Below are 24,260 nucleotides of genomic sequence, written 5' to 3'. Positions count from 1 at the left end.
TGTTTTAACAAATAAAAAATGTTTTCAAATATGTTAAGTGTGTTGTACATCGATTGAAGTGTCATCCTGCTGCCAACATTAACTTATTCTACCTTACTCAGGCTTGTAGGTAAAACATGGTCAGACTATACCATTAAGTAACATGGTAGAATAACATCTGTAGTGATTCCTTTTCCCAGTGGCCTTATACTTCAAATAATTTAGAGAATATTGTTCCTATAGGTTACATTTTTATTCATTTTGTAACTGTGAGGTTATTGTGATGGTTATACTGAAGATTATACAGGAGTATAATCAAAAGCCCTACATTTCTGAATTCTGAATACCTATTTACAAAATTCAGCCTACATTTTTTTGAACATGTGACCTCTTTGGTTCTACAAACACAAAATTTTAGTTTTAATTTACATGGTGTAAAATTTCTAAATATATTACTTTAAAGATAAACTTTAGATGTAAAAGAATTGGGGAAGAAGTAATTGTTTTTATGTAAGTGTGAGTGTGGACCTATTTTGAGAAGAAAAATATATCAGAACAAAGCAGATAATTTCGAGAGTGTTTATGATTTATTAGCAAAGTAGAACCTCACAGATTTTGAAAGCAAATTTATTTCCTCTGCTTCCCATTCATCTCTAAAATCTTATGGTTCAGAATCTCCCCTTGCAAACCCTTTGTTCTAACTTGCCTTTTACTCATGCTAGACCTAATATATAATTTTCTTCTTTCGGAGTTCATGAAATATTCTTTACGTAACCTGCCTAATGATTATAGTTCTTTCTGTAAAATGTAATAGTGCTAACTAAATAATTTGAAGATTTGAGTAATTTCACAGTGAGTGTATTAATTTAAATTTTATTATTTAATTAGTACATTTAATATTTTCCTCTCAATTAGAGAATCCTATTTAAGCCAAATGTTTTCATTGTTTATTTCATGTTTTATGGTAGATATATTTGATATAAATATTGAGTTTATTGAGCCATTTTTTAAGGTAAAAACTCGGCAGGCTTCATAAGCCATGGGATTTTCTTGCCATTTGTATGAAGTAAACACAAGACAGTGCTAGGTGTGTAACAGATGCTTTACAATTATGAGTAAATATTTCTGCTCAAGTGAGTTTGTATCTTCATATTAAAGATTAAAAACACCCAGAGTGAAGAGGTGGCATTGATTTTGCATGGTGAGAGAGGAAATCTCTAGCCAGGCTACACAACTAACTGGAAATTTAGAAAGATAAATTCTGTTTCTTTTATTTTCTAATTATCTTTAGTTTTTTTTTACTTTTTTCCACTGTCTTTTTATCTTCACCCCCAAATGCATGTCCGTTACAGCTCTTCTCTTTCTTTGCCTGTGTTATGGCAATAGCTTTCTCACTGTTCTTCCCACCCCGTGTTATTTCACACAGTACTCTGCAGGTTCTGAGGAAAAGTTAGAATTATTTTTAATGTGGTTAAAAATTCTTTGTAGCTGGAGAATTTGAGGTCATTTATAGATTACAAATGCAACATTCTGGTCACTTAATTTAGATAAGATAATGCAGTATCCATGGGCTAGATCGTTAGGCAGAGAGCATTGTTTGTTAAAGAAAAATGTTAAGAAATTATAACACAAAGAATGGTAAATATCAAATTAGAATAAGTGAAGCATTAATACCAGTGGGCCATATATTATTAGTGCTACATAAGAAAACAAATCAAAATTTGGATATCTCATAACAGATGTATCTTAGAAATAAATTCTTAAGGAGAGTTAGTGGTAAGTAAAACATTTTAAATTTGAATTTCTATGAAATATTTATCCCACTGCTTATGTTTCCATGCAGAATCTTCTGTTGTTGAGTGTGTATAGTAAGTCATGGACAGTAATAAAATAACCTTTGTGGGTTTAAAATTTGGAATAATATTTTTTCTAGATTGATATTGCAATCTTGGGGAATTTCTGACTCATATTACTATAACTTTTTTTACTTGAATGGGTACAGTTACAGTCCACAGTTTTTTTCTCAGTCACCTAGTTATAGCCAAATTCTAGGTCATTCTTTTTAGAGGAATCTCAAAGACAATGGCAGGCTTTTGGATTAAAACATTTTCTCAGTGATTTTGGATGCAAACATGTTTTCGGTGTTTACAGAAGGGCCAGAGGTGAAACCATTAGCACCACCTGCCTTTTTAGTGTCTTCTATACTTGGAATTCCAGGTGCCTGGAGTTCAAAGTAAAAGCTCTAAAGTACAGTGGCTTCTCCCATGGGCTGTGCTGGTTCTTGAACATGCTGGTCAATGTCAGAGTTTCTGTGCTTATGACTGACAAATGAAATGACAAAAACATCACAAAAACTATATATTTTGATACTACTAGGCTAAGCTTATGAATAAGACACAGACTCATTATTTGAAACACTACCTTTTCATGTTTTTAAATTTTTTTAATTGACAACAATTCTATGTATTTATCATGTAAAATGTGGTTTTGAAGCATGCATACATTGTCTAATGTTAAATTCTAGCTAATTAACAAATGCTTTACCTCATATAGTTACCATTTTTGTGATAGAGAACACTTAACATTGACTGTATCAGCATTTTTTAAACGTACAGTATATCATCATTAACTGTAGTCATCGGACTTTACAACAGGTTTTTTTTTTTAACTTGTTCCTTTAATCTAACTGTAATTACGTATCCTTCAAAAGACATCTACCCAATCCCCTTCCAAAAAATCTTAGCCTCTGGTTCCACCATTTTAGTCTCTACTTCAATGAGATCAACTTTTTAAAATTCCACATATGAGCAAAATCATGAGGTATTTGTCTTTCTGTGTCTGGATTATTTCAATTAACATAATCTCCTTTAGGTTCATCCATGTAATCAAAAATGACAAGATTTTCTATTTTAGGACTGTATAATACATTCTGTATGTATGCCACATGTTCTTTATCAGTTTATTTGATAATAAACACTGAATTTGATTTTATATCTTGGCTATTGTGCATAGTGCTGCAATAAACATAACAGCACAGATGTCTCTTTCACATACTTGATCTTTTTTATATATATGCCCAATGAGATTGCTGTGTCATATGGTAGTTCAGCTTTTACTGTTTGAGAAATCTCCATACTGTTTTGTATAATGGCTACACTGATTTACATTCAATGTGCAAGCATTCCCTTTTCTCCACATCTTTGCCAATAATTAATTTTTTGGCTTCTTAATAATAGTCATTCTAACAAGAGTGAGTTGTTATCCAATAGAGGTTTAGATTAGTCCTAACCTTAGATTAGCCTTAACCTTAGATTAGCCATATGATAATTTACCTAGCATTTTTTTCATATATTTTTTAACCATTTGTATGTCTTCCTTTAAGAAATGTTTATTTACATCTTTCATCCATTTTAATAGTTATTTATTGTTCTATAGTTTGAGTTTCCTGTCTATTTTGGATAATAACCCTTTATCAGATGTATAACTCGTAAATATTTTCTCTTATTTATACGTTATTTTTCTTCTGTTGGTTGTATCTAATGTTGTGTAGACGCTTTTTAGTTTTCAAGTAATCTCGTTTGTCTATTTCCACTTTGTTTGCTGGGATTTTGAGGTTAAATAAAAAAAAAAATTAATGTCCCCACCAATGTCATGGAGCTTTCACTCTGTTTTTCTGTAGCAGTTCCAGAGTTTTGAGTCTTCGATTTCTGTTGGTGGACGGTCTCATTTCATTGTTCTGCCTGGGGATATTCAGTTTTCGTAACACCACTTTTGAAGGAACTGTCCTTTCCCCACTGTATGTCCAGTTCCTAAAGCTTTGTAGTATATTTCAAAGGTAGTGTAATGCTTCCAGCTTTGTTATTTGTGCTTAATTTCTTTTGCTACTTAGTGTCTTTTGTGATGCAATATGAACTTTAGAATTTTTGAAATACTTAGTAATTTAATTTGTATATTGGTAGGGACTGCTTTGAATCTGTAGATTGTTTTGCTCAGTATAGACATTTTAACAATATTAATTCTGCCAATCAGTGAGCCAGAAATATCTTTCCATTTATTTGTGATTTAAAAATTTTTTCAACTCAGTGTTTTTTAGTTTTTAATATAGAAATCTTTCACCATTTTGGTTAAATTTATTTATGAGTAATTTTTTGTACTTATTATAAATAACATTGTTTACTTTTTCAGGTAGTTTATAGTTAATGTGTAGAAATTCTACTGACATTTTGAATTGTTTTAAATTTTTTATTTTTGTGGGTACCTAGTTGGAGATATATTTATGTGATATATGAGATACTTTAATACAGGCACAGAAAGCAATAATCACTTCATGGAAAATGGGGTATCCATCATCCCCTCAGGCATTTATTCTTTGTGTTACAACTAATTATACTCTTTTAGTTATTATAAAATGTACAATTTAATTATTATTGACTATAGTCACCCAAATGTACTATCAAACACTAGGTCTTACTAATTCTTTTTTTTGTGCTCATTAACCATCCCTACCTTCCCCTCCATTCCCCACTACCCTTCCCAGCCTCTGGTAACTATCTATACCTACATGAGTTATATTGTTTTGGTTTTTAGCTCTGACAAATAAAAGAAAACATGTAAAGTTTGTTTTTCTATGTCTGGCTTATTTCACTTAATAATCTCAGGTTCCATCTATGTTGTTGCAAATAATAGGATCTTATTTTTTATGATTAAATAGTATTCCATTGTGTATATGTGCCATGTTTCTTTATCCAGTCATTTGTTGATGGATATTTAGGTTACTTCCAAATATTGGCTAGAGCATACCGCTGCAACAAACATGGGAGGGTAGATAGCTCTTCAGTGTATGGATTTCCTTCCTAGTAAGTAAATCCCCAGGAGTGGAATTCCTGAATTATATGGTAACTTTATTTTTAGTTGTTTTGAGGAATTTTCAAAATGTTACATTCCTGCCAACAGCATACAAAGGCTCCATTTCTCCAATTCCTCTTCAGCATTTGTTACTGCCTACCTTTTGGATATAAGCCATTTTAACTGAGTGACATAATATCTCATTGTAGTTTTGATTTGCATTTGTCTGATGATAAAAAATGTTGAGCACCTTTTCATATGCCTGTCTGCCCTTTGTATATCTTCTTATGAAAAATGTCTATTCAAATATTTTGCCTTTTATCAGATTATTAAATTTATTACATTGAAAGATTTTACTGTGAATAGTTGATGACAATTAGTTAAGTCCATTATAACATGCTTCCTGCCCCTTACACTCACCCACGCTGTTCTAGTCGCTCTGTAAGTGTAAATTCTGAAGGCCACAACTTCCATATCTTCTCAGTATTGCATTTTGAAATGAATCTATTATGCTTTACTCTGGCAACATGTCTTCCATAAAATGAGAAGACACATCTGGAGAAAGGAAAACAAATTATCCCTCTTATTTGACTCAGGTGAATATGTGTTAGAAACGTAATGTATAAAGTCATATTAAGCACATTAGCAAAGTGGCATAATAAAAATCATAAGCCCTAATTTCTTCATATACATATACACTTAACAGAAATATACTGAACAGAATTCCATTGTGATAAGTTTAAAAATCAAGAGTTTGCAGCACCCCAGGTAAGCACAATGCCAAGAGCCAATTAGTAGAGGAAGGAAAATTAGTTGCATTTACCCACCACACCCCTTCTTCCTCTCTAATGCAGCATGTTGTTTATAGAAGTAAACTTCTGACTTCTTTCCGAAGAGAGAAAGAAAATAAACACACAGCTCCAGAGTAGACACATCCTGAGAACAGGCTTGAGAGCTTAGCCTCCAGAATCTCTAGCCTCGTCAGCTGGTGTCAGACTCTAAGCCACTTTATAAAGACTGTGACAGTTTTTCGTTAATGCTCAAATCTCAGTGAAAGATGACAACAGTACCAGAGTAATATGGCCAAAAAACCACAATAAATTTACAGATACCAACCCTAAAAAATTGAGATATACAAATTACCTGAAAATATTCAAAATAACCATTTAAGTGATGCTCAGTGTATGAAATGGGAACACAGACAACTAAATGAAAGCAGCAAAATGAGAATATCAACAAAAAGATTAAAAGTATAAAAACCTCCAAAAATTATGGAGCTGAAGAACACAGTAAGTCATAATGACTGAAAAACTCTCAACTTCTCAAACCTAAGAAAAAAACTTGTAAAATATCAAGAAGCTTAAATTACTTTGACTAAGATAAACACAAAGTTATTCATAACAAGACAGATTATAAGCAAAATTTTAAAAGTCATAGGCAAAAGGAATCTTGGAAGCAGTAAGAGAAACCTGATGTGTCATCTCTAGCATGCTTCAATGAGATTTACAGTGGATTTATCAACACAGTCCTTGCAAGCCAGAAAAAAAGTTAAGCGATATAGTCAAAGTGCTGAAACAAAAAGTTTCCAAGCAAGAATACTATAACTAGGAAAATTCTTCAAAAAAAATTCCAAAGTAACAAAATGCAGTAAAAGTACATCACTAGTATATCTGCCTTACTAAAAATGCTAAAGGGAGTCTCTTCCACTGAAAATAAAATTCTAGAAAAAAAAACACATTACATAAAAAACATAACTCTGATAAAGACATGCACATAACAAAATTGTAAAATTATACAGAAAACAATAATACTTTTCAAAATTTGATAGGCAAAAACATGAAAGGGGTTATAAACACCTATTAATATAAAAAGATAATTTGTGACATTAATAACAAAGTTGAGAGCAGACATACTGAAAAAAATTGTATGCATCTGAAGATCTTACCAATTCAAAATATATTGTAACTTTAAGAGGATTTCTGTAATCTCCATGATAACCACAAATACTAGAGAAATACACTGTAGGAAGGGAGAAAGAAATAAGACTATGTCAATACAGGAATCAGTAAGAAGGATGAAAAAGAACAAAATGGCTACAATAATAAATGATTAATAACAATAGTAAGTTCCATTTCAGCATATTTTAAAAATATTTATGGACTAACTTTACCAATCAAAAGACATATTTCATGAAGAGATTCTAAAAATTATATTAAAACCTTCAACTATATTCTGTGTACAAGAGAATCACTAGATCCAATGACAAAGATAGGATGGAAAAAGATATTCCATGCAAATGTTAGCCAAATGAGAGCAGAAGTAGACACTGTTATATTCGGGAAAACACATTTTAAGTCAATAATTATCATATTTTATAAAATTTAAAACTACAAGACAAAAAAGACATTAATAACAAAAAGGTTCATTCATTGGTAACCTATAACAATTGTATATGTGTGTGTGTGTGTTCCTGTGTGTGTGCTTATACCTACATCTACATCTATATCACACATCAGGGTTTCCAGTTTATAAAGCAAACATTGATGACACTGAAGCAAGAAATACACAGTGAACAGAAGACTTGAAAACACTATAAAAATCAAATTCACCATGCCTAGAGAACACTCTCACAGCAAAATACACAATTTTTTCAATATTTCAGAAAACATTCTTGATAGAATACTTTAGGCCAGAAAACAAGTCTTAGCTTTTTTTAGTTGAAATATTGCTTATTATTTATAACCAAAATTGTATAAAATAAAAAATGAAACATTCACAAATATGTAGAAGTTGAACAATACACCCTCGAACATGCTTTTCTTCGAGGGTGGGAATACTTAACATTATGAAGATGTCCAGACTACCTAAAGTGGTCTACAGATGCAATGCAGTCCTTTCCAAATTCTCAGTTTATTTTTGCAGAAATAAAAAAGCAATCCCAAAATTATATAGAGTATGAAGAAACCAAGAAGACTCAACAATCTTGAAATATAAGAACAATACTGGGGGCATCACACCTCCTGATTTCAAAATACATTATGAAGCTACAGTAGCTAAAGGGGTTTGGAACTAAACAATAAAACCTAAGACATACAGAGTTATGAAGCTGTTCAAGAACTACCTTTACATCACAGTGAATATGAATTCATCAATACATAGATGCAGAAATTAAGATAATTTTCCTGACTACTCACCTAGGCTAGATGATAAAAACATTAAAAATAAGCCAAGGCCGGGCGCGGTGGCTCACACCTGTAAACCCGACGACACTTTGGGAGGCTGAGGCGGGCAGATCATCTGAGGTCGGGAGTTCGAGACCAGCCTAACTAACATGGAGAAACCCCGTCTCTACTAAAAATACAAAATTAGCCGGGCGTGGTGGCGCATGTCTGTAATCCCAGCTACTCAGGAAGGCTGAGGCAGGAGAATCACTTGAACCCGGCAGGCAGAGGTTGTGGTGAGCCAAGATTGCACCACTGCACTCCAGCCTGGGCAACAAGAGCAAAACTCGGTCTCAAAAAAAAAAAAAAGTCAGCCAAGAGGCCGGGCATGGTGGCTCATGCCTGTAATCCCAGCACTTTGGGAGGCTGAGGCCAGCGGATCACAAGGTCAGGAGATCGAGACCAGCCTAGCCAACATGGTGAAACCCCGTCTCTACTAAAAATACAAAAATTAACCGGACATGGTGGTGCATGCCTATAATCCCAGTGATGTTGAGTATACAAGTCTGCTGTGGTAGGTGGCAGGGAACTTGGAGACCAATGAAGGAGTTGGAGTTTCTTGAGGAAATGTTTGAAAGAAAAGCATGACCTGGAGAAGGTCATGATTGGATTTCCATTTTGCAAAAATCACTCTTACCACAGAGTAGAATCAGAGTAGAATGTGATTCCAGGAAACAGGGGTGGGGGTAAAGCTGGAAACACAAACACCACACTGGAGACTGATGCAGTAATTCAGGGAAGAGAGGAAGATGACCTGAATTAAAATGGAAGAGTCTGCAGATTTAAGAGAAATAAAGGCTGGATGCATAGTACTTAGTAAATAATTAGATGTAGGATGTTAAGAATAGGGAAGAGCCCAGGGTCCCACTGAGGTGTGTGGCTTGGCGGCAACATTCGCACTATAGGTAGAACATACAAGTTTGGGTTGGAGGGGTGATTAGAAGTTGAGTTGATTAGGGGCTGTTGAATCTGAGATTAGCGTGGATCAACCTGGGGAAGCTGGTTGAGTTTTAGATGTTTGCAGACCATCAAAGGAGGGATGCTGAGTATGATTTAGAAACATGTTTTTGGAATATGGGAGCAGATTGCGCTAGAGAGAGAAGACTGAGTGTCAGCTGTCAGCAAGCCTAGATAGTAACTAGAGATAGAATGAGATTTCCCAGGCAGAGGCATTAAGAAAACAGAGCACAGCCTGAAGAGATGTGACAGCATAATCGTTAAGGAAAATATATTTCAGTGTGCTGAATCCAAAATATTTAACTAGAATCCCAGCCTATCCCTTTATATAACTGAATGACCCAAGCCGAGAGGATCACTTGAGCTTAGGAGTTCAAGACAAGCCTGGGCAACATAGGAAGATCCCATCTCTACAAAAAGTGAAAACTCAGCCAGGTGTGGTGGTGTGGGCCTCTGGTCCCAGCTACTTGGGAGGCTGAGGCAGGAGGATCACTTGAGCCTAGGAGGTCAAAGCTGCAGTGAGGTGGTGTTAAACCACTGCACCCTAGCCTGGGTGACAGCAAACCCTGTCTCAAAAAATAAAAATAAAAAATCTATAATCCTTGAAAAATTACAGAAGGAAAATAAATACACAGTGAAAATAATTGAAGTATAGACCATTTAAAGAAAAAATACTTTCAAGAAAAAGCATTCATAAAAAGAAAGCATAGTATAAAACACGGTGATATCACAAAGCTGCAAATCATTTTTATTTCAATTAAAAACGAGATAAACTCACCTATGTTATTAAAGATTCAGATTGGATCAGTTAATTTAAAAAACTATATGCTATTAGGCTGATGCAAAAGTAACTGCAGTTTTTGCCATTACTTTTAATTACTCTTGCACCTATACCAGAGTAATACTGAAAACAAAATGATCCAGAGAGGTTCAAAGAAAAAGAATGGGCAAAGATGGCCAGGCATGGTGGCTCACGCCTGTAATCCCAGCACTTTGGGAGGCCGAGGCGGGCGGATCACGAGGTCAGGAAATCGAGACCATCCTGGTTAACATGGTGAAACCCCGCTTCTACAAAAATACAAAAAAATTAGCTGGGCGTGGTGGCAGGCGCCTGTGGTCCCAGCTACTCGGGAGGCTGAGGCAGGAGAATGATGTGAACCCAGCAGGCGGAGCTTGCGGTGAGCCGAGATCACGCCACTGCACTCCAGCCTGGGTGACAGAGCAAGACTCCGTCTCAAAAAAAAACAAAGAAGAAAAGAAAAAGAAAAAAAGGAGTGGGCAAAGATATGTCAGACAAATGTAAACTAACAACAAACAGAACAGCTGTTGGGTCAATTGTGTGATGCAAAGTTGTGTTCAGGATGATGTGGTAGCATTTTACAATGACACACAATACAGTGTTCGTGAAGATAAAGCTATTATGAATTATTGTAAATCAAATAAGATATAATAAAATTATATAAAATAAAACCTACAAGAAATTTTTTAAAATGGAAAATAATTGCAATAAGAGATTTTAAGTCAGCTCTCTTGCCATATTAGATAAGAGACCAAAAGATATATTAGTATAAAAGTAAAAATAATTATTATTGAGGCAGGTAGAATCATTTATCATATTATATCCCTTTAGCTGAAAATACACTTTTTCAAGTAGCTACAGACAATTTAAAAAATCCAACAGGCTGGGTGCGGTGGCTCACACCTGTAATCCCAGCACTTTGGGAGGCTGGGTTGGGCGGATCACTTGAGGTCAGGAGTTCAAGACCAGCCTGGCCAAAGTGGTGAAATCCCGTCTCTACTAAAAATATAAAAAATTAGCCAGGCATAGTAGCAGGCGCCTGTCATCCCACCTACTCAGGGGGCTGAGGCAGGAGAATCGCTTGAACCTGAGAAGCTGAGGTTGCAGTGAGCGAGATTGCGCCATTGCACTCCAGCCTGGACAGACTTGCTGCCCAGTGAAGCCCCAGAGTAACCCCCTTCCCTGACCTTCAGAGCCATCCTACCCATGGCATCGTGAAATCCAGATGGAAGGGAATGTAGTAGAGTGGAAGAATCAGGGTGGAAAGAAGAAAGTAGATGTGTTATGAATCGCTGACGGAGGCTCTAGCCTGAGAGGACGGCAGAGCTCCCAGGCCTGAGCGATGGATTGAGGCTGTCTCTGGGCTGTGGCCCCTGCTCCTGTGTCCAGCTCATGGAGGATGGAGCCGCCCCAACCCACCCCAAGGCTAGAGGAATGACCTTCTATTACCCCAAGGCCAACTGCACCCAGAAGTTCTCATCAAAGGAGCCCATGTCTGAGAGGTAGCAAAACGGAGAAAGGGGGGACGACATCCTTGAGGTCACCACCCTGTGCCCTGGATTGGGCAAGAGACTTCTCAGCAGAAGTGCAGCCTGGCTGCAACAGTCATGGGAGTGAGGGACAGCCCTGGTCCTGACAGCACAGGGGAGGTCTGGTCTCCCGTCCCCATGGCCTTGAGTGCTGTGTGAGCAGCACTGAGGCTGCTGTCCCCGAGTTAGTGCCATCATCAGCCTCCTGCACTGGGAGGCTCTAGGAGGCTGAGCTGCCGGCTGGGAGCCAAGAGCCACCTGGGGCCCCTGAGCAGGTTCATCCCAGCAGATGCTGAGGCCTTTCCCAGCTGGCCCTAGTAGCTGACCCCAGTGACTCCAACGTCGGCAATGTTCCCTGTGGGCAGAGACTCTTCCTCCTGGAGACTCAACCCTGAGGAGTGGGGGTCAGCACAGGCTGAGCCCTGACTTCCGGAGGGACAGAGAAGCCCAGGAACTGCAGAGTCCAGGACAATGTGTGCTCAGAGAGGAGGGTGTGTGAGAGAGAGAGAAAAGGAGAGAGAACGACCACACCCCTGTGCCCTGGGGAGCCATTCCCTCCAGGCAGGACGTGATGGCCCATTTCTCCCAGGCTTCCCCATGCCCAGAGGGCAGCTCTCCACACGAATGCATCCCTGGGCTGGTACCCTGTGAGACCTCTCTGGGAGCAGTTTCTATTTTAGGTAGGGAGGAGGAACACGGAGCGGATTAGCCAAGTGTTAATGATTTCACTTCCTCAGAATCCAGGCCCCTCAGAGTGACAGGCGCCATCCACTGCCTTCCCTGCAGGTCTGGGCTGGAGGCACATGACCCATAGCTGCAAGGACTTCAGGACTCAGGAAGCTCAGGGCAGGGGGTGACCACATGCCCCAGCCTTCCTACTCTCCACACCACTGCCATGCCCACTGGACCCTGCCGGCGCCAGGTGTCTCGGTGCTTACCTGAGTCGATGTCCTATTGCAGGAGAAACCAGGGGGACTTCCCGTCTCCGCTGTTCCTGGTGAATCCCATAGTCGCTAACACGGAAGTCACTGCTCAGGGTGCAGTTGAGCCTGGCAGATGCCCCTGGAGATGCACAGGCAGAGGGTGGTCGAGTCCGCACAGGCTGGGATTGCTTGCAGGGTCCCAGCTGGAGGAGCTGACATGAGCTGGGAGCTGAGGCCGGGTCTCCAAGGCCTGCCAGGACCTGTACAGTGAGACAGAAGTAGTGGGAGAGGAGGCCAGGCTGTGGTGGACTCAGCCCCTGACCCCACCATGGGGCTGGAATGCCTGGGCCTCCTTTTCTGTCACCCTCTGCAGAGGAGGTGCTGCTCCCACACATGCCTTTCCATTCAGGGCCTGCCCAGCCCTTCATGGGTCTTGGGGCTGGGGCTTGGCTCACACTGCAGACCCAGGAGGGGGAAGCTTTGCTTTATCCATTGGGAGCCCTCAGAGGAAGCACTTGCCCAGACCGTGCAAAGGTCCCTGCTTGGGGGACTCTGCCAGGCCAGAGAGGACAGGGCTGCTGAGTCCCCATCAGTGAGCACAGGGCCCGGCCCCAAGTCCCGGGCTCCTTGGAGTGATGGCTCTTACTGAGCAGCTGTGCAGGGACCACAGTGCAGCCTCACAGCATCCCCTGCTGGCCACAGGGCACACACCCCACCCTGCCCCAGATCTGAGACCCCATCTTGTCTCTGCCGCTCACTGGTCACGGTCCATCCACACATCCACAGTCCAGTTCCCATGTGTGGGCCGGAGGGAACCAGCTCCTCTCCCTCTCATCACACCTCACATCCCACCATGGCAAGGCAGTCCTCACAACCCTCCTCATTTGTCCCCATCTTCACCCTTGATGGGGCAGGGGCTCATTCACCAAAATGCACAGGGACAATATTCAAGAGACCATCATTTTTAGGAAGAGAAAGACCTTCTTCTCTTGTGATTACACCAGCCAGGAGCCACAGCCCTGAGAGGGGCCTAGGGTGGCTGTTTCCAGAGGCCCCATCCCAGCAGCTACTCACAGTTCAGTCATGGTTGTGCCCACTCAGCAGAGGCCGCCCTAGCAATTCCTGCGTGTCAGAGATTGTTCCACTCACACTGTGAGTATTAACACACTGATTTCTGTAGAAGAGATAATATGCAGATAGACATGCATACATTATACACAGGTAGACAGACTCTTTCATCTGAGTGACTCAGAAAGAACATCAGCATATGATCTTACAGTGAATCAGACAAACCCAAAGGATGCCCCTGAACTTGACAGTTTTGTTTATTTATTTTATTTTACTTTATTTTTTGAGGCAGAGTCTCTCTGTCACCCAGGCTGGGGTGCAGTGACCGCATCTCAGCTCACTTCAGCCTCAACCTCTGGGCTCAAGCAATTCTCCCATCTCAGCCTCCCAAGTAGCTGACATTACAGGCATGCACCACCATGCCCAGCTAATTTTTCGATTTTTTGTAGAGATGGGGTTTCACCATGATGCCCAGGCTGATCTTGAACTCCTGGGCTACGCAATCTGCCTGCCTCAGCCTCCCAGGGTACTGGAATTATAGGTGTGAGCCACCACATCCAGACGACCTTGGCAGTTTTGTTTTATCATAGTAGCACTAAATCCCCGGAGAGTATTGACACTCAGTAGTTACTTAGTAATTGTTTATTTTAAAGAATCATTGAACTAAAAAAAGAAAACAATCTTCAAATACCCACTTTCCTCATTCCATGTGTGTTTATGTGCGTGTGTATTCAACAGCTCTCTTTCCTTTGGACCATAAGGAATCATCCATCCAAATTCTTGGCCAGAAGCCTGACAGTCCTGCTAGACACATCCATATAAATCACAAGCAATACCCAGGCAACCTCCAGTGCATTCCACAACAAAAAGATCCTGAAACTGCTCTCTCCTCTTCATCTCCACTCCAACTTATCTAGTTCTGCCCAGCAGCATTCCCTCAGGATGGGACCAGCAGCCCCCGGCCTGTCTCCCTGCCCCAGGTCTTGCTCCATTTGACTGTCATTGCAGCTGGAGTCACTGACCAGATGACCACGTGAGGTCGTCCCTCACCCGCCACCCCAGTCCTTCAACAACTCTGTGTGTCCTCAGGGGCCTCGTGATGGTCGCCCTTGGCCTGCAGTCACCCTTCAAAGAGCTGTTCCTGGGCCCTTCCTGGCTCCAGTGATCCCAGGCACAGGCCAAGGTAGCTTTTCTCATCGACTAGAATGACCGATGTCCCCTTCTGTGCATTCTCACCTCTAATTAGTTGCCTGCGCCTCACCGTCTGTCCATCTCACTGGCACTCATTGTGAAAGTCCTGCCTGAGACTCCACCACAGGGATGAGGCCTCTTGGGCCCAACTCCCCACCAGCCTTACCCCACACCCACATGGACCATTCCCCACATGGGTCTCCTGCCCACTCTCTCTTGCCGCTCGGCTCTGCTCAGTGGCTGATGATGATAAGCAGGGGCAGCTGCAAAGGTGCAGATGCAGAGCTCAGGTTTTGTTTTTGTTTCTGGTGGGTAAAATAGTGTCCATCCATTCAGAAAGCAAGGCCACCTGCACAGTGTTCTGAGGACTCCAACGCTGTTCCCAGCTAGTAGATTCCAGGACCCTGTCCACCTCAGCACCACCCACCGTGCATCTGCAGGATCCACAGCCACTATCTCTGCGGGGCCTGTGACCCCCTGAGGAAGGGGACACTAGGTCCAGGATTCTGCCCATCACCTCCAGTCACCCCGCTGAGGGCTCCAAAATATGGGTCCACACAAGAAACAGAAGATATCCTTCTGGATTCTCCAGGAGGGGCTGTGCCAGTGCTTTGGGAATATTTGTGTAGGAGAAAGGAGGAACCTTGATGTCACAGGAGAGATTTCACAACAAAGGCACGTTTAAAGCAGGACAGCTCTGTCGCCTCTTCAGGAAGAGGCCACCATTTGAGGCAAGAGGTGGTTAAATCCAAAGCGCAAGCAAACCAGCAGCTCCTTAGAGGCCCACGTGGCTCCTCAGGTGGACTGCAGAGTCCAGGGGCAGGAGGGCATTTCCACCCGGCATCCCACCCTTCCTCACAGCTCTCTCAAAGACCTGCAGATTCCCTGTGGTTCGAGGTCACTTTTCTGAGGGCTCACCACTTCGCCAGTGTACATGTAACTAGGCTGGAGTATTGCCCATTAGGAGGCTACTTTGGTGTTGGAGCTTGGACTTTGGGTCAGGAGCTCAAGCACTTGTATCTTTCACAGCTTATGTAAAACATAATCTCTTATCTTGGGGTAAAAAAATAATCATATATATAGTTAGGACCTAATAAGTACTATTCCCATTAGTTTTTCTAAATTAATATACTTTATTTTTATAGCAGTTTTAGGTTACAGAAGTGAGCAGTAAGTACATAGAGTTCCCATATATTCCCTCCCACGTCACGCCACAGTCTCCACTATTTTAACATTTCACATTCATGTTGTACATTTGATAAAACTGTAGAAACCAATATTGATAAATATTGACACGTTATTATTAGAGTCCGTGGCTTGCGTTAGTAAGGGTCATTCTTTGTGTTGCACAGTCCTGTGGGTTTTGCCAAACGCATCATGTCAGGGACCCACCATTATGCACTGAATAGATTCACTGCCCTAAAACTCCTGCTTGGCCTCCTTCCCTACTCCTGGACTTTGGTAACCACCGATCTTTTTACTGTTGCTATAATTCTAGCTTTTCTAGAATGCCATATTGCCGGAATTATACAGTATGTAGCCTTTTCCTGTTGACTTTTTTCACTTAGAAATATGCATTTAATCTGAGTCATGGCACAAAAAAACCCCCCAGAAATATGCATTTAAGTTGTCTCCATTCTGTTTTGTGGCCTGAGAGCTCATTTATTTGAATCATTAACGATACTTCATTGCATGGCTGTACCACATTTGGTTTATCATCCACTGAACTGCCTTTTGGTTGCTCTCAGGTCTTAGCAATCATGAACGAAGCTGCTATAAGTGTCTGAGCACAGGCTTTGTGTGGACACATGTTTTCAACCCATGTGGGTGAGCACCTGATGTGACTGCGGGACAGATGTAAAGCACATGTATAGCTGGGCAGGGATCTGCCATCTGTCTTCTGAAGGAGCTGACACCATCTGCATCCCCACCAGCCCTGAACGAGTTACTCTGAGGCTAGTTTAGCTCAATTACTAGTTTCATTCATGTGTTCGACAGGGTTTCTCTATGCTGGCAGGTTAAAACTCAGACATCCTACGCAATTTTGATAACATTCTTAAGGTCAAGCCTAGTTACTTACTTGAACTTTCTTATCAATCAAATCTACCACACAGCTGCTATTTTCTCTAACCTGACAGTGGCTCTCTGATGGTGCAGACTCTGTATTCAGAGTCTTGTCACAATAACCTAAAACCCTCCTCTGCAGATCCTGGCCCCATTCCATGCTTGGTATATCATCAGCTATCTGATGTCTATAAAAGCTGACCATGTAATTATAGTTTTTAATAATATAATTTTTAATAATTTACCTATGTTATAATTCTCAGCAGGGAAAGTATTCTACCTCCCATAATTGAAGATTCTGGACATTATTTGTAAAGGACTGTTTTAGATCTGGGTAAAAATTTGGTCCACTTTTCTGCTCTTTTGTCTCTGGAGCAAGAAACATCAAGACCCCGAAGTCTATCCCATTCCTCTCGATAGGCTCAGGCTGAGGAACAAATTCAGGACCTTCATTCATTAGTAGTCACCCCTGTAACCCCTCCTGCCTTCCTCAGTCCAGGGCAGATGGCTGAGGTGGAGGAAAGCTCCCCGTCCTGACCAGGAGTCGACACCCCTGGGCCACACTGGCAGCTGTTGCAAAATGTTGACAGCCTCTTTGGGCTGCTCCAGTTTGCATTTGGGCCCCAGAGGAATCTCTTCTGTGATGGGGCATGAGCCCAATCCCCCACAATGATCCCCATCTCCCCACAATGATCCCCATCTCCCCACAATGATCCCCTGAGCAGAACATTGCCTGAAAACAGGCCTCCAGTGAGAAGGGCCAGGCTGCTCCAGCCATGAGGAAAATGCCCTGCAGGGGACTCGAACGTCCAAACAGCCAGGAGGGTCAAGGAGCTGGACTCTGCTTTCCGCAAAGCTCCCCGCGCACTTCCGGGTCTAGGGCCTCTGTGATACTCAACACAATCCCATCTCCACATGGTCAGTGACAACCCCAACCAGGCAAGCTGTCCACCAGCACAAGAGGGAGTCTGCCCACCCCAGATCTGTTCAGCTGGTTCACACTCCCAAAAACCCATATTCAGGGCTGGGGGCAATTTTCCCCACTGACACCACCTGCAAATGCAAGCAAAGCAATGTCCTGCAGTGTGGACACCAATCAGGCTTTACCGAGGACATTTTCAAGAATGGGCTCGGCTCAGCGCAGCTCAAAGTTCTTTTGCCTCTCGTGAGCCTCAGGGCAGCTGGTTGGATGTGGGGTTGTGCTCTGGGATTGGCACCCTCCAGATTCTCTGCCTTTTAATAAATGCAATGGTGAGAGGCCGTGCAGGGAAGAGTGATGAAAGGAAGAATCTCTAGCCGCTCAGGGGAGGTGCAAGGCCAAGAATGGAGTCAGTGCTGGGGGCAACTGGAGGACTCGGGGAGGGTGAGGTCTCAGGGGAAGGAGCAGATGCAGTCCAGGTCAGCTCAGGTCAGGCCACCCTGAGAGGGACCTTGGACCCACCCTCGGATGGTCATATGGACACTCAAGCATTATTCGAAGCCAGTAGAAAGGCCCACCTTGTGCTGGGATGGAAAAGAGGGCCTGCTGCTGAGCCCTTTGCAAACCCTTCCATCACTTGTGCAGAGAAAAGGAGAGGCCAGGCCAGGGTAGGGTGTCCCCAGAGTCAATTCCTGAAAGCCCAGAGTGGGGACATGGCCTCAGTAGGAATCCCTGATCCTCCATCAGTATCTGTGGGATGAGTCCACGTGAGGATGTCCCTCGGTCCTGAGTGTACCCAGGCCCACGGAAGTCTGGGCATGGGCATCAGATGCTCTTGGGGCAAGGGGCGGGTGGCTACTAGAGGAGCTAACTCAGTGAGCGGGGTTAGCTCACTTCCGGGTCTAGGGCTGTCCTGTGCCTGTGGGGAGGTCAGAAACATAGTTGTATCTCACTGTGGAGAAGCCTCTGTCTGTCCCTCAGCATCCCTGGAGCTGCAGAGACCTGCTTCCTGTGAGCCTCAGGAGGGAAGGACAGCCCGAGAGACAGGGATGAGCAGCTGGAGGGGAGGCAACCTCACTCTTGGAGCTGCTCAGTGGAGCTGGGCTTGGGGATCACTAGATACAGTGAGCGACCAGAAGCTCTCAGACTACACATGTCTCTGATTCAGGCCTAAACCCTAGGCTGGCATGGATGGGGTCATCACCTCCTTCCTGACCCATCATCTCCCTGGGAGGGTGCTGATCCCTGCGGACTGATGGATGCCTACGTAAATATAATCAGAACTGGTAAATATAATCAGTGACTCATGCCTGTAATCTCAGCACTTTGGTAGGTAGAGGCAGGAGGATTGCTTTAGCCCAGGAGTTCAAGGCTAGCCTGGGCAACATAGGGAGACATCGTTTCTACAAAAATAAACAAAATTTAAAAATTATCCAGGATGGTGGTGTACGCCTGTAGTCTCAGCTACTGGGGAAGCTGAGGCAAGAGGGTTGCTTAAGCCCAGGAGGTCGAGGCTGCAGTGAGCCGTGATTGCACCACTGCACTCCAGCCTGGGTGACAGAGCAAGATCCCCTCTCTAAGATGAAGAGAGAAGGCTGTGGGCAGATGGAGGCAATGGCTGGAGTGACACAGCTACAAGCCATTGGACAACAGCAACTGCTGTCAGCAGCAGAAGCTGAGAGGCAGGGAACAGGGTCTTCTGCAGAGTCTCTAGGAGGAGCCAGCCCTTCCGAGCTCTTGAATGTGGGTGTCCAGCCTCCTGCACTGGGAGAGGATGCGTTTCTGCTGTTGTCACCAGGGCAATCCGTGGCAGTTTGTTAAGGCCACCCCAGGATGCTTCTCCACACATGCCTGACAAGGGCAAACTCTAAGAAGGGATTCTCTCCATGTCTATACTGTTTGAAGATTTTACAATTAGAATTTATTCTTACATGGCTGATCACTGTTAGCCAATACACATAAAATAATAAAGAGATGACCCACATTTTATGTTGAGAGTGTCCATCTGCGCCTTATTAAGTATGGAATATTGAACCAGTCGTTAAGCATCTGAACGTCTCCCTCACTTCATCTGTAAAATGGGGGTGTTCACACCACTCGGCTCACCTCCCAGGTTGGCACCGGGCTCTCCCTGGGCCTTTATTCTCACCCCAGGCACGTCCATTCTCCCCTCAAATGGCTCTAGTGACGGTGCATGGCTTTCTGTTCCGCCCACCATGTTTGTCTCCAATCCACATCACAGGCCCCCAGCACATCAGTGTCATCTGGGGCCGCCTTCCCGGCAAACCGGTCCGTCCTGCAGCCTCCAGGTGGAGCTGCGGCCAGGCGCGTACCCATACGCACACGGAGGAGGAATGCGCTTTCAGACACGAGTGCCGCCTTGTCATCTCCTCCCTAAGGCTTCGTCCCGCCAGCGCGGTCTTCAGATGCTTTGGGCCCCGACTCTGTCTCCCTCTTCTGCAAATCACCAGGGCATTCGTGGGTTGCGGTGAGAGAGGCAGGTGGCCCCAGAGTCCCTATCACCTCTTTCACCTCTCCAAGGCCCCAGGCCGCCCGCCCTGAGTCTCGCGGCCAAGTCCGGAGCAGGCCAGGGGGGCTGGAGCGCCGCGGATCGGCGCGGCTCTCTGAGGCCACGCGGTGGCCCGGGGCCCCCCCCAACGCCGCCAGCACCTCCCCGAGGGCGCCCCCACATGGCAGCCACACTGCGCTCCGACGACTCTCTCTCTCCGACCGCCGTCACACTGACGGCGGTAACGACCGGGTTACAGTGACCAAGCGGGCCCTGCCCAGGGAGCCAGGGCTTTCTCCTCGCTGTCAGGGAGCCCTGGGCTGCGAGGCAACAGCGCAACGCGGCGTCGCGGGGCCCTGGCCGGAGCAGCCTTGCCGGAACAACCCATCGCTGGGGGTTGTCTCCCCAGCCCACGGCTCCGCGCCGCTGCGTCCGGGTACCCGCCCCGCATGGCGCAGGCGGGCGCTGGGGGCGGGGCGGGGGATGCCGGATGCTTTCTTTGCCAAGGTAGCGCGCCCCCTGCTGTCAGCGCTGACGAACTGCGCAGCGCACGAGGTCGCAGACGTCCCCTGGTCGGCGCCCTCCGCAATGACTTGGGCTGGAGCTGGTCCTGCGCCTTTGGGAGAGGCCGTTTGTCCCTGGGCTGGGCGGAGCTTAACCGCAGGGCTCGGCTGTATCCGCGATGGCAGGGGCGCAGGAAAGCGGGTGCTGTGACGGAACACATGGCGTTATTCCATGCATTGTGACGCACTGTGAGTGCATAACCGAAAAACACCAACACAGGCCATGGCTCAAGTAAGAATACGCAGTAAATATTTAAGCCTGATAAGAACAAAAGAAAACTGGTTCATGCAGAGTTTAATCAAGTTTTTGACAAGCGGTTGTTTTATCGTTTTCACGGCTACAATAATGATCTTGAAAAACCATTTAATCAGTTTTGGTTAACGATAAGATGGAATCCGAGTTATGCCTCTTGACACTCAAGTGTGCAATTGTGTGATGGTAATGAGCATTGCCTGTTAAATATTTCAAGGACAGGACCATGGCTTTATTTTCACAATCTTTCCAGAACACTAGGAAAAATCTTAATTCAACTCAATTGAACATGCCAGTCATCATTTATTTAATATGTCCCAAGAACATCGGTTAGTAGCTGTGTGAGACCTCCGACAGGATTTTCACATTATCTGTGCCAAGACTCTGGAGGCCCACAGACCTGAGTCAAGGGAGGCAAATCACACTGGGGCGAGAACAAAAGCTCACAGCATAAGCTCAGCCACTTACCAGCTCAATGACTTTCTGCAAACTCCTTAACCTCCCCTGCATTCATCTTCCAATCTGTTAATTGGGCATGTGTGGCTGAAAGGGATTGGAATAATATAGAAAGTCTTTAGCCAATAGTAAATGCTATTGTTATTTGTTGGTGTTAATATCACTGTTATCAAACCTTCACAAGGAAGTGACAACCCGGTTGTATTAGTTTGTTTTCACACTGCTGTGAAGATACTACCTGAGACTGGATAATTTAGAAACAAAAGAGAGATAATTCAGATCTGCAAGGCTGGGGAGGCCTCAGGAAACTTACAATCATGGCAGAAGGTGTAGGGGAAGCAAGCACTGTCTTCACAAGGTGGCAGGAAGAGAGAGAGCATGTAGGAAAAGCTGCCCCTTTTAAAACCATCAGATCTTGCGAGAACTCCCTCACTATCACAAGAACGGCATGAGGGAAACTGCCCCCATGATCCAATCACCTCTCACCAGGTCTTTCCCTCAACATGTGAGGATTACAATTCAAGATAAGATTTGAGTAGGGACACAGAGCCAAACCCCACCAGCCTCTGCAACGGCTTTTTCACAAACCCGGCTCCTGGGAGTTCCATTCTCTCTCTCTGCTTCTCAGTAGGCACAGGAAGAATCTCTAGTGGACATTTCCCCTTCAGTAGAGTCATCTTGAATAGGATTGTTTAAAAATGAGATTAGCTGGGCAGCATGTAGGTTTTTGTAGGAATACACTTAGAATGACACAATCTATTAAATGTGATGAACCTGATCAAGAAAAAAAGCAAAGAATGGCACAATGGAAGGAGATGTGGAGGCCCATTTCACCTGCTGACCAGAGTCTTGGTCCCCATGAGAACCAGCACACAGGGAGATGGCTGGGGTAGGGCTTTATGGGTCCACTGTACCCCTCAGTGGGTCCAGTGCTGGGACGACTGGAATCTCTAGAAGGCATATTAGCCAGTCTCTAGTGTCTAGCCTCTGTGGCCTCCTCCTTGGGTGTCCCTGCCCCAGCACCTACTGCTGCCTCTACCCAACTGCTCAAGCCAAATCCAGAGTCAGCCCCACACCCCCTCCTCCTCACCCACCTCCATGTGGCCCATAAGGGTGTCATGCTGGTTTTGGTTTTCCCCCCTAACTAGCCCTCCAATCTGTCCACCCCACACTCTAAACCTAGGTATGATTGCCCTGCACTTGAATGGCTTCAGTAGCTTCCTAATGGGTCCACACAGTGGTCTCTGTCCCCACAATCTACTCTTCACCCTGCAGCCAGAATGATCTTTTCAAAACTTGAATCTGGTTGGTCAACCCCAGGACTCAAACCCCTCCCCGGCATCCTCAGCTATGCCAGCCCCTCCTTGCCTCTGCCCTGAGGCTACAGAGACCTCCTTCCAGTCCCTCTCCACCACATTTCCTCCCCCACAGGGCCTTTGTAGGGACTAGAATGTTCTCCCCTGCAGTTCTATCTGTTAGCCCCTCACAGAGCCTTCCCCACTTCCTGACCAGGTCAGATCCCACCTTCTTAGCAGCTGCTGGAGGGGCTGGATTGCATTTGGTTATGTGACTTTGTGGTTAAGGTTGGTCTCCTCCGTTATATTGGGAGCTCCATGAGGGTGGGGACTTCTAGCTGTAAAGCAAAAATAAAATTCTAAGCTCCCCTGCAAACATCTGAATGGACCCCTCCTCTCAGCCAGGGCATTCCAAAGTTAACCTGATAATCTTGTTCAGGCCAGGATAGGAAGTAGGGGTTGGACATGCCTCATTACACCTTCCTCACTTTTGGAATTCAAGAAAAGCTGACTGGCATTAACATTAACATAGACCTTAAGTCTGATGAGAAACATTTACAATCTATTGTCTCTGAAGCCTGCTTCCAGGAGGCTTCATCTGCATGATATAACTTTGGTCTCAACAACTCCTTATCATCATAACCCAGACATTCCTTTCTATTGATTCCAGGTCTTTAGATAATAACTCTTTCAACCAACTGCCAATCAGAAAATTTTTAAATCTACCTATAATCTGGAAGCCCCCCAACTTCAAGCTGTCCCGCCTTTCTAGACTGAACGAACATGCATCTTACATGTATTTGATGTCTCATTTCTCCCTAAAATGTCCAAAACTAAGCTGCGCCTCGACCACCTTGGGTACATGTTCTCAGGATCTCCTGAGGGCTGTGTGTGACACAGGCCATCAGTCACTCGTATTTGGCTCAGAATAAGTGTCTTCAAATATTTTACAGATTTTGCCCCTTTTCATCAACAGAACATTTCCACTGAAGAGAGGAGACTGAGTCGGGTTTGCAACCAGGGCACTTGCACGACCTTGAGGATGATGTCTCCTTAAATTCTGCACCCAGGCACTCACTTGACTCCCCGAAGTGAGGGATGGCCAACAAGTTGCAACAAGGATTGCAACTGAGAGGGTGACCACAATGTCAAAATACATTTGAAGTCCTATTTTATCTTTAAAATGGTTTGTACATTTATATATGGAACTCCATAATATATTGATGTATTCTTAAGTGTAAAAACAGTGTCTTCTCCCTAATTCTGAGTTGCTTCAGGAGGCAGGCCAGGTTGTATCTGGTGCTCTTGTCAGCCCCATGCCTAAGTTGAGAAGCAATTAGGAAGTTCCACACTAGGCACAGAAAAGACAGCACGATCCCAGCAAGGCAATCAGCAGGGCCCCTTCCCTATGACACCACCCCCCAGCCCAGTTTTAGTATCCAGAGGGGAAATCATCCCTCCAACTGCATTGGTCCAAATCCCACCACAATTCAGCCATGGGTTGGGTCGGATTGTGGTGGGATTTGAACCAAGGCAGTTGGAGATTGGCAATGACAAATCTTTGTATGACTTTATCTCCCATGTAGAGTAGGGATCATAAAATGATTCCTACTTCACAAAGTTGTTCTGAGAATAAGGTCACTCAGGGGGAGCCCTGGGCACTGATGGGGCATCCAGAGGCGCTCAAGC

General features: G+C 44.0%; 1 long non-coding RNA gene across 1 annotated transcript; it reads right to left on the bottom strand.

Moving 5' to 3' along the window:
- Positions 1-2,004: 2,004 nt before the first annotated feature.
- LOC131383478 (uncharacterized) lies at positions 2,005-12,424 on the bottom strand. The gene is made up of 3 exons (XR_009213523.1): positions 12,269-12,424; positions 5,245-5,379; positions 2,005-2,300 (listed from the first exon to the last, which is right to left on the bottom strand). It is a non-coding gene; the product is annotated as an uncharacterized LOC131383478 (long non-coding RNA).
- Between the last annotated feature and the right edge of the window lie 11,836 nt (positions 12,425-24,260).

This window comes from Hylobates moloch, unplaced genomic scaffold (assembly GCF_009828535.3).
Source record: "Hylobates moloch isolate HMO894 unplaced genomic scaffold, HMol_V3 SCAFFOLD_5, whole genome shotgun sequence".
NCBI classification, from domain to species: Eukaryota; Metazoa; Chordata; class Mammalia; order Primates; family Hylobatidae; genus Hylobates; species Hylobates moloch.
The sequence above is the reverse complement of the archived record's forward strand: the minus strand, read 5'-3'. Positions and strand labels throughout refer to the sequence as shown.